The sequence below is a fragment of the Pinus tabuliformis genome, chromosome 7 (genome assembly GCF_031772625.1).
Source record: "Pinus tabuliformis cultivar Carrire ecotype Pingquan chromosome 7, CPIR1, whole genome shotgun sequence".
Taxonomy (NCBI): Eukaryota; Viridiplantae; Streptophyta; class Pinopsida; order Pinales; family Pinaceae; genus Pinus; species Pinus tabuliformis.
The window spans coordinates 669,201,258-669,212,724 of NC_142293.1; the positions used below are offsets into that span (position 1 = coordinate 669,201,258).

Sequence of the window (11,467 nt, forward strand, 5' to 3'; positions counted from 1 at the left end):
CCTGAAAAGGTTTACCCCTCGATAGATTTTATCCCTCTAAGCACTTGATAGATCTAGAATTAAGATGGATCTATGTTGGTTTAATATTTCTATATTAAAAATAAATTATTTAGTTATAGATTTATATTTATATGGTTTTATTTTTCTATTAAAGTGTAATAATATAAATATTTTTAATACAATTTTAATTAGTTTAATGATTAAAGATATATATGACTATTAGTAAAAAGTAATGCATGCATTTTGCATCTCTCTACCACTATAAGATTTTCTCTCCATGTCATTAGTGTTAGAATGTTTCTCAAGTCATATAAAACAAGTATATCCTTGAACATAAATGGTTTCATCTATATCAACTTCCCTTACTAATCCCTCTGAATTGTCAAACAATTATTCAAATAGTTGATATCAAAAACTGTAAATTGGGAAAATTTTGAAATTTGTAATTTTAAAAGAACATTACACACTCATTTGTTATGATTACCCTTCTCTTGTAATTTTTTGGTAATAGGATTTCTATTGTGTTTCAAAACCTAATCAATCATTCAATGAAATGGTGGTCTCGTTTATTTCATGTTCCTAGGTTCCTTTATCTTGGGTCTACCCGTAAGACATTATCTACTCTTACCAAATATTTCTATTTGTGAAAATGAAAATTCATTGGAATTTTATGCCTTTAAATATGCTACATTACAATACAATACCATGGGAAAAACCATGGGTTGTCAAAACCCTAGTCCTAATACTATCAGAAACATAACATTACAACATCTCATCCATATTGAGCTGCAGAGTGCCTCTCTACACAAAATTTAATACATTACATAACAAACCGAAGAGCACATTTAAACATAGTTTAATAATTAGATAATGATAATAATAATAAATCTAATATTTATATATTTAAATTTAAAAATGTTTTTAAATTCGTAGTTTAATAAGCTACAAACTAAATTATATATATATCTATATATATATATATATATCTATATATATATATATATATATATATATATATATATATATATATATATATATATATATTGTTGGCATTATGATACAAGTGTTTTCCTTGATGGAAACTCACTCACAAGTTAGTTTAGATTTGGTAAAAGGCAACTCACATGGTAATAGGTCAATTCAGAGGTAACAAGATATTGGTATAGAAGAACAGAAAGTTGGAACAAAGGTCTACTGATCAAAATCAAGAAGTTGAAGGAAAAGGATGTTGACTTTGACAAAGAAGCGTATACACGTGGGTTAACAAAACAAAAAGAGAGTATACATATGCAAACATTTTCACCAGAGGAAAGACACGTATAGGTTGGAAAATCAAGGAAATTCAAGTTTAAATAATACCAAGGGAAAATACCATGGTATTAGCCCATAATATTGAGCAAAGTAATGAATATTTGATCTCATCCAAGGATACCATAGGCTCTAAGTGTTGTTTTCGTTCGAGGTATTGAGAAAGGCCAAAAACTATATAAGGAGGAGAAGATCAAAGGGACAAGTGTGCAAGTGAAAGGGTTTCTTAGGAATACTTTTATCTGAAGTATATTTTATGTTGTAGGGGTTATGAATATGATATGGTCTAAAATATTTTGTGCACCTTGGATACAATGTTGGATTGGGATCATGAGACTTGAAATCACTTATTATTGTATGATCTGATATTGTTTGGGCTAGATCTAATTGCTTACGCATGTTTTATTCTTTAAATGTCATGATCTGGGTATGTTTGAAGTCTAGAATAGCAGCAAGGTTGTAAGTTAATATTTTCATATCTATACACTCGTTTGCCTTGGAAAAGGCATGTATACACGCAGGTTTGATTATTCCAAGTAGCGTATGCAAAAGAAAAACTTGTTCAGAAATGACTGATCTATCTTATCAGTGCTATTGTTTTACTATTTAGATATCTATAATTTGACAGTAGATATTTAGATTGTTACTAGTTGGTACAATTTTGATTCAGAGGTTTTATGATTCAGTAATTTTGGAGGTATACGTAGGTTTGGTAAAAGGAAGTAGTGTATACACGGAGGTTGGCTTCAGTAAAGTAGTGTATTAATTCTGATGTATGATTTTTGAGGTTGCAATTGGTTCTGAATGATGATGCATCTTTCTCATTTCAGCATAGTGTTTTGGTGGCAGTGATCTGACTGTTCAAATTAACTAATTATTATTTGATGTAGTTTCAGTTTCAAAGTTTCTGATGGGTCCAGTGTGAAAATTTGATGAAACGTGGCCTTCATATTGTGTTGTTGTATACCACGAGTATCCAGTCTGAAAATTTATGAAACGTGGTCCCTGGAGGAAGAGAGAAGGTTGTAGCCTTTTGTAGGCCGATACCTATGTACTAGTAAACATATCGACTGGTACAAGAGCTAGGGGATTGTAGATCCCTTCCAGTAGAAGCTGGAAAATGAGAGAAGGTTGTAGTCTTCTGCAGGTGGGAGCATGCATACTAGTATGAATCTACACCAGTACAAGATTGTAAACCGAGTTTCTTTATATTAAGAAGATAAAGCCAACAACAACAGGTGGTTTTTCTCCCGCATTGGGTTTCCACCTTAAATCTTGGTGCTCATGTGTGTTGCTTATGTGTGATGGTTTATTCTATTATTACTACACATAGTTACTGTATAATAAGATTCTGATGCACTGATTAAATATCAACACATGACAAATTAACTAAATCATAAGTTCTCTGAGTATACGCATGTTTCTTTAATCACAATAGTGTGCACATGCAAGTTCACTTCACTGAACTAGTGTATATAAATCTGATTGGGAAATGAACGTTTATTGAATTGTAAATACTTATTCACCCCCCTTCTCAGTATTATTTCCAACATATTTATTTATTTATGTCTTTCTTTCGTATAATATTGTTTATAACATTTCATATGAAAATACCCTTATGGGGTGGATGAATGGAATTATGAGGGGAATGGAGGCATGCCTCACTTCCTCTTTGAGAGTTGAGCTATGGTACAAGTTACATGTGTTACACATGCATTCATAACATGGATGCTTCATGATGGAACGTGTTAAGTTTATATGTGTGAGGGTAGGTGAATTGATGTTGTTAGTGACTTTTGGCATGGGTGGTTGTTCCAGTGCCAGAGAAAACGAAGCATTTGTGTAGGCCACCAACCTATGAAAACTTCTTCGACTACGTCTCTTAATGATATAGGTCGTTGTCTCTAAGCAAGGATTTCCTTGGTTCATTGTTGGAGGCTCTCAATGTTAGGTTTTGGAACCTGGAGAGGGATGTAGTTGGAGGCTAATTTGTGGATGGGTGAGTGAGATGTGCAAGAGGAACTAACATACCTAGTTTATGGGGATGGAAACATGGACATGGTATCCAGATTCAGGCACCCAGATAAGTCTGTAAAATCTTTATCTCAATTTCTATAGTGTGATTTTAGATTATATCTGGAGGAGGTGTTTAATAGTTATGTTGGTCTCTAGGCTTTACAATTACCTAGTAAGGGTATGCTAGGCTTACGAGCATGTCAGACCTATTGTAATGGTGTTTGTGGGTTAGTTTTTTTTGTTTGCAACTTGAGGTTAGAAACATTGGAGTGGGAGGTTGGCTTGGGTCCTTAAGGTCTTCTCTCCAAGAACATTGTAAGAGGGGGACATGTTACCTAGTGTAGTGTTCTCATGTTTTTTCTCTTGGTGCATATTTGCATAAGGTTTTTTATTGGGAGAGGGTTTACATAGAAAAGGGTGTGCAGACGGGGTCTTCTCCTCTAGTCATGGAAAATTAGGGTCAGTGAGGTGTGTTAAGGGTATTGTGAATCCCAAATTTGTTTTGGGAGTTGAGATATTGGGGTTGGTTGAAAAATTGTTAAAGGGGAGTTACTAAAGTCTTCTAGTGATAGTAATGTAGTAAGGTTTGGAGACAATCCTTGTTGGAGATTGCCTCCAACAAAAGAGGTATGGATCTCGCAGCCCTGGAAGTCTATAGTTGGGTGCTGAGGGTTGGTGGTTTTTTTGGTTTGTGGTGCATCAAAGGTGGCTTGGCACTAGGAATAGTGGACTAGAGGGTCGGTGCATATGTTTTGGAAAGATGGGTAGAGCGAGGAGAGGGATAGGACCATGATAACATGGGGCAAAACATAAAAGTGAAGTCACGACAGTGGAGGGAGAAGGTGTCTAGGATGCAGAGCTTGATGAGGTGGTGACCCATAAACTTGATCAACCGTATCATCGTGTTTTTCTTTGTACCTCCTTCAACACCTTGGAAGCTCAATTGTGGCAAGTCACAACGCTCCTAGAATAGCCAGGTCACAATAAGCACGATGATTGCAATGAAATGATAAATTTCATGAATGACTTATAGCGTAATCAATGGAACATGAAGTATTCCTAGTGTCACTATGTTGAGGTGAAAGACGACTAGCTGAGTGTATGTAACAGCTAGAGGAGTTCCTAACACATGTCAAAATGCATGCTCATGGGGAACTTGGGCTTCCATATCATCTGGGTAATGGTCCATATCATCCTTCTGTTCATTGATGTTTGTGGGTTGAGTTTTAATCTTACGAGTCTTTTCGTCATATTGGTCTTTACAGTTTTCAATTTCAAGAATCTCTTGACATGTTGTAAACAGCGTTTGTATTGTTCTTTTGACAAAAAAATCTGATAGGCCAAATAAACACTAAATTTTAATCAAACATATTGTAATCTCTTTTGAAAACTTAATAAAATCCTTTGATCAACCAAAAAAACATTCCATGTGAAAATTAAAATTAAATTTATAATTAAAATTAAATTTATAGCCATATCAGTGATATTATCGTTTACTGTTAAAAACTATCTTTTAACCTATTTAAATCCAATTTAAACTAAATTAAATTTATTTATTAAATTTTATTAATAAACAAATATATCAAAAAATAAATATTTTCAAATCCCTGGATTACTTATCTTTAAATATGTGGATTTTCAAAGATATAATTCCATTATTATTATAATAAAGTAAAATAAAAATCCAAATTTAAAACTCAATCTATTCTCTTTTTGGAGGAAGTTTAAATCCACCATTTAATATTCTGAACTTCCAAAATCTATTGGAATTTAGATGCTTATAATTTTAATTACGTGAATTTAAATCTAAATAAATAAAAGGTTTTTAAATCTTTTTGGAGACATGCGATAAAATTGATAAAATTGAAATGAAACAGTGAATTAGCATAGCTCCTGCGCAACGCACAAATCGAGAAATGGTGCAATTTTTTTTTGTTCTCTATTATATCTTCTTTTCAAATAAAAGGCTTTTGTGAAAAGTAATAGACATCGTTCCCACCGATCAGTGTTGGGCGAGTATTTTATTATACTAGCTCGAATGCTTATACAGGTCTGCAAAGATGTGGAAAGTGTTGCAGATTGAGATGGATTAAGTACTTACGACCTGGCCTTAAACACCCTGAAATTTCACGCTCATAAGAGAATTTGATCATACACTTACAGTCCATTATGGGTAAAAGGTTTCTTTCTTTCCCCTTTTACACACCCTTTATCTCATCCATTTCCTAATTCTTTGTATACTTGTTTCACATCAGTCTCTGCTCTTTTGTCCATTAACTTGGTGTATGAATGGTATTGACGAGGCAGGTGGTCTCAAATTGCTGCCCATTTTCCTGTACGTACGGACAATCTGATCAAGAAGAATCTCACCTCGAAACACCCCACGGTACGTTTTTCATCCTTGACCTAATATTTACATTTGAATAGCTATGAAATATAAATATTGATTAGTATAGACGTATCTTAAAATCACTGATCCAATATGAATAAAGAGATCCAATTTCTCTTAGTGTAATTTTTTTTTATGAGCTAACATTATTTAAATGTTTTGTATAGTTATTTAATTTTTTTTATCTGTAGAATTTTAAATTTGTTTTATTTTAACTTACATAAACAAAATTTCAACTTTGATGACATATAAATATCCTTACACATCATACTCATAGAATAAACCTCTCCACTCAATAAACAAAGCAAAATTTTAACATATATATATTTATATTTAGATTTTTTAATTATTAAAAATGCCTAAAGTAATTAATTAGAATTGAATATAATATATGCCCAGTTCTATGATTTTTCCCATCCCAACCTATTTTAAATATGCGAGTCAACTAGATTAAGCATATCACTTCACATTATTGGGCCGAGAGGCATGCATAGGTGTAACACTACAACCAAACAATTTACATAGATAAATATATAAATAAAAAAAATATATATAAACATGGCAATGGTTGAATCATCATTAATAGCACCCTAATTACTTATCTATTTTGATTGGTTATATTTAATGCAATATAGTTTATAAGGTTCACGCTGGGTCACAATTACTCTTCACATGGCTTCCGAATTGTATTATGTCCATGATCGGACCTCGGTTAAATGTTACTTCTACTCTATTACAAGCGGCATGAGCATGACTAATCCCACTGCATGTGTCCATCAAAGGGTTGGGTTCCCCTGCGACAGATGGCCTGATCTACTTCCGTTGGTTTTTGGAGGGCGATCCAATGGTGGGGAGGGGTTAGTGTTTCACCATCTAACCAATTCTTCTGCGTCCGACTAACTGTGGTTTCATTTGTTGTCGGTGGTTTTTTATTATCGCTGGTTTGCAACGACATTGGCCCTTGGTAGCTTCAGGTCGTTTCCTGACCATTTTTATTGTGCGTAAGGAGGGTCCTGACATGCCCTCACCAGCAGGTATCCTAAACCCCTCGACCCTATGCAGTTCCAGTTTTCTAAGTTGTTGTGGTTGGAATTTCCCTTCAGTATTTCATTTGGTTCGGTGTCTCACTGGTTGCTCCCATCGTCTAGGGATGGCTCAATGGCTTTCTGATTCCATGGAAGGTAGCCAAAACCCAAGTTGGCTTCTGGAAGGTGAGCATGCTATTTCCTTTTTAAGTCTTCCTTAACTTTCTTCCATCATTTTCTTGCAGATTCTTATTTCCTGTTTCGCTAACTAATTCTTCTTACAAGAACAGAAGGTGGGTTGTCGTATACTGGAGTTATCTAGTCTCAGATATGAACCCTACCTTCTCGACATCCCTTGAGACTTTGTTTAATAGCAGGTTTGGACTCGAATTGAGTTATGACGTTGTTGTCACTTGTTTGCAGGTAACTTACGTATCACACTACGACTGAATTGCTATTCGTGTGGTTAAGACAATGTTATTCATATCTTTTAAGAGCTTATGGACTTCGGTTTATGATTACAGGTTGGAAATCCTCTTTGGTTCATTAGATGTTTAATAGATAGAAATATGATAATTTGTACTGTGAAAGGATTGTTTTCTCAGCAGATGCTTTACACCAAAACTCGCTAAACCAGACCTTTATTTGGATGTCTATGTTTATTGATTATGTTTGTGCATGATGTTAACATGGGTTCTGAACTTCTTATTCTGAGTCTCGACCGAGGGTTTACCTTGCTTATTTTCTCTGAAAGAACACTTTGAATAGTGGATATCTATTTATAAATGATTATGTTAAGTTTTAGATCCGAGAGTTTGTGTTATTTACTGATTGGGACATTTTCAGGCCAATGAGTCAATTCTTCCTCTATGGACTTAATTTATGTTTTAAAACTGCAGTGCTCTTTTTGAGTTTGAAGAACTCTATTTAAGCTCAATCCTTTGTTTTTTAAAGAAAGCATTTTCCTTGTAATGGTATATTCCTTACTGTTTTCTCCTTGTCTTCTGTAATGATTAGTAAAGGTCTTTCTCCATTTTCTTTTAAAGGTAATAGCTAAATGATTAGATAGTGATTTGCTAGTTATTCGGAAATGATTTCCCTCTGTAACTCATTTCATATTCTAATTATTATCTACTCGAGATTCTGTACCTGTGGTCATAAAAGTTTGTTTTTAATAATTTCAAGGGTTTGAGTATCTACTTGTTAAAGTAAAATAACTAGACCATGCATTACTTGTTTGTAAAATTTACTATTTTTTCTATCAAATGTAAGCATTTCAATTCTATTCTCTGTCCTAAATGCACTTCTATGCAATTTTCCTCTTTAATTAATTATGTCAGTCAATTATTATTTCTCTATATTCAGCCAACATTTCCTAAATATAGATTTGAATTACTTATCTGTTAAAAGTCTTGTAATCATGCAACTCTAATCCTATCTGGAAAGTCCCTCCACCCAACAATGAGTTTGGAAATTACGTCCAGATTCTCCCTCGAGCACTTCCTTCTCGTCACAGTTGAAATGACTCCAGCTACAGTCGGGTACCTTGGGCCTCAGGACCCACTCTCCAGCCTCAAGTCTTGTACCTTGCAGACTGTCATTGAGTATTTTTCCCACTGGTCTATTTCACCCAGTTCAAGGATGTACTCCGGTCTGGACTCCTTCCCTGTCTATATTCCCCCCCCAGGAGAAGACGAGTAATTTTTTCTTTTTAATTGTTTCTTTCAATTATTTCAAACAATTTTTGTTAAAACACCTTAACTCCTATTTATCCATTAATTGGGTAACAAAATATATATTTGCCTTCCAGCCTGAGTCATTTATCATTTTAAAAACATAAAGCCAGAAAATTAATGCAGTAAAAGGTAAAATAAAACTTAGTAACCATAGTAATTGTTTATGCAGCTTGGGGTGTTACATCTCCCCCCGCATATGAGGAACACCAACCTTGGTGTTCTTTCTGATCTAAGAAAATAATTCCGGATAGGCTTCCCGAATAAATTCATCTTCTTCCCATGTGGCCTCATTCGAGCCAAAGTGCTTCCAGTGCACTTTAACCTAGGTGATGGATCACTTCCGCAAGGTGGTTTCTCTTCGATCGAGAATACAAAGAGGTTTTTTGAGAAATTCTCCTTCCGGTTCGACTTGAATATTTTTGTAGCTAATTATATGCTAAGCATTGTACACAGATTTTTTTTTAGCAAGGAAACATGAAAAGCATTGTGGACCCGAATATGGCTTCGTAATGCAAGCTTATATGTTACCAATCCAATTCGTTCCAAGACTTGAAAGGGTCCACAGTACTGGGGTGCTAACTTTGCATAACCCCTCCATTGTAAGGAACTTTTTCGGGGCTTTACTCTTAGGTATACATGATCCCCTAGCTGAAATTATCCATAAGTCCTCTTTTTATCTATGTACATCTTCTTTCTGGCTTGGGAAACCTTTAGATTTTCTCGAACCGTCTTAATAGTCTCATCCATTTCTGCTAGCATGTTAGGACCCAAGGCTAGTTTATTGCTAGACTATTCCAATCTATTGACACCTTGCACCTTCTCCCATATAACACCTTAAAGGGGCTTATGCCCAGTGACTCATGATGCCCATTATTATAAGAAAATTCCACTAGGTGGAGATAGTCTTCCCACTTATGTGGTTGTTGCATCACAAACATACATAACATGTTTGCCAACACTTGATTCACTCTTTCGGTTTGTCTGTCCGTTTGAGGATGGTAAGACATACTAAATTGGATCTGGGTACCTAATACTAAAAAAAGGGTTTTCTAGAATGTGGATGAAAATTTTACATACCTATCAGATATTACCACCTTGGGTATTCCGTGCAAACGAAAAATTTCCCTCATATATATGTTTGCAATTTCCACAATTTTGTAGGTGGATTTCACAGGTATAAAGTGAGCGATTTTGCTCAATTTTTCCACGACCACCATAACTGAGTCGTTCTGCTTCTTGGTGCGAGGTAAGACGATGATGAAGTCTAGAGATATGGTCTCCCATTTCTAATTTGGGATCGGCAATGGTTGCAACAAACTAGTGGGATGTTGATGTTTTTCCTTCACCAAATGACATTACAAACATTTGGACAAGTACTCAATGATGTCTTTCCTTAACCCGGGCCAAAAATAACCTTTCTTGATGGCTGAAAATAGCTTTTGGTACCCTGCGTGGCCAACACATGGTTTCCTATGGAACTCATCCAATATCAATTGTTTAACAAAATGTTGGTTAGGAACATATATTCTATTTTTGAAGGTGAGCGTCCTATTTGAATTTATTTCAAAATCTGATATTTCCCCTTTCAATTGAGCTTCCTTTGCCTGTTTCCAAAGAAAAGTGTACTCTGGATCCTTAAGGGAGGTTTCCTTTATGATTTCAGGGATGTTTGAGCATACCAGACTCATTCGGACCTCATTAATACAATGTAATTTCCTGCTTAATGCGTCGGCCACTCGATTTTCCTTCCCTTTAAGATGTTTCATTTCAAAATCGAACTCACTCAAAAACGTTGTCCATCTGGCTTGCCGAGCATTTAAGCTAGACTTGTTAAAGAAATTTGTAAGGCTGCTATGATCTGTTAGTAGCAGAAATTTCTTCCCCAACAGGCAGTGTCACCACATTTTAAGTGCATGCACTATTTCTATTAATTGAAGGTCATAAGCATAATATATTTTCTCATACTCCTTCAAATTTCGTGATTTGTAAGAAATAAATTTTCCCTCTTGTGTCAACACTCCACCAACACCTTCTTTACTAGCATTTGTGCAAACCACGAAATATTTTTCTGGATCTACTACCTTTAACATGGGTGCAGTGGTAAGTAGGTGTTTTAGTCTTTCAAACCTTTGCCGACATTCAGTTGTCCATAGGAAAGTGCGTCCCTTTTTCTATAATGAGGTCATTGGGAAAGTGATTTTTCAAAATCCTTTGGTGAACCGACGATAGTACCTGGCCAAACCTAGGAATGACCTAATATCAAAAACATTCTTTGGGAAGGTCCATTTCATAATGGTTTTGATATTTTCCAAGTCCACTGCTATTCCCTATGCTGATATAACGTGACCCATGTAGTAAATATAACTTTTGAAAAAGTCACACTTGCTATATTTAACATATAAATGATTTTCCTGTGGAGTTTGCAACACTATCCTCAGATGCTTTTCATGCTCCTCCTAATTCTTGGATTATATTACATTGTCGTCAAAAAAAATTAGTAAAAATTTATCAAGATAAGGCTAGAAAATACCGTGCATCAAACTCATAAAAGTAGATGGGGCATTTATGAGGCCAAATAACAACACCACAGACTTGTAATGACCATAACGAGTTTAGAATGAAGTTTCACAAATGTCTTCCTCCTTTAACCTTATTTGGTGGTAGCTGAACCTTAAATTGATTTTTGAGAATACTTTAGCTCCTTGTACCTGATCAAATAGATCATAAATATGTGGCAAGGGATATTTATTTTTCATGGCCAGTTTATTTAACTCATGATAATTGATGCATAGTCTCAAAGTTCTGTTTGTTTTCCATACGAAAAATATGGGGGTTCCCCAACGGGACACACTGAGGCAGATATACATTTTATCCAGAATTTCTTGAAGCTGCAATTTGAGTTTTTTCAACTCAGGTATGCTCATGCAATAAGGGGCCCTGGATATAGGCGCTGCACCCGGAATGAGTTCTATAGTGAAATCAATATCACACTT

At 34.9% G+C, this 11,467-nt stretch overlaps 1 non-coding gene across 1 annotated transcript; it reads left to right on the forward strand.

Moving 5' to 3' along the window:
- Window positions 1-5,156: 5,156 nt before the first annotated feature.
- On the forward strand, window positions 5,157-5,255 carry LOC149249231 (U6 spliceosomal RNA). Its single transcript, XR_016267715.1, has one exon. It is a non-coding gene; the product is annotated as a U6 spliceosomal RNA (small nuclear RNA).
- Window positions 5,256-11,467: the final 6,212 nt, after the last annotated feature.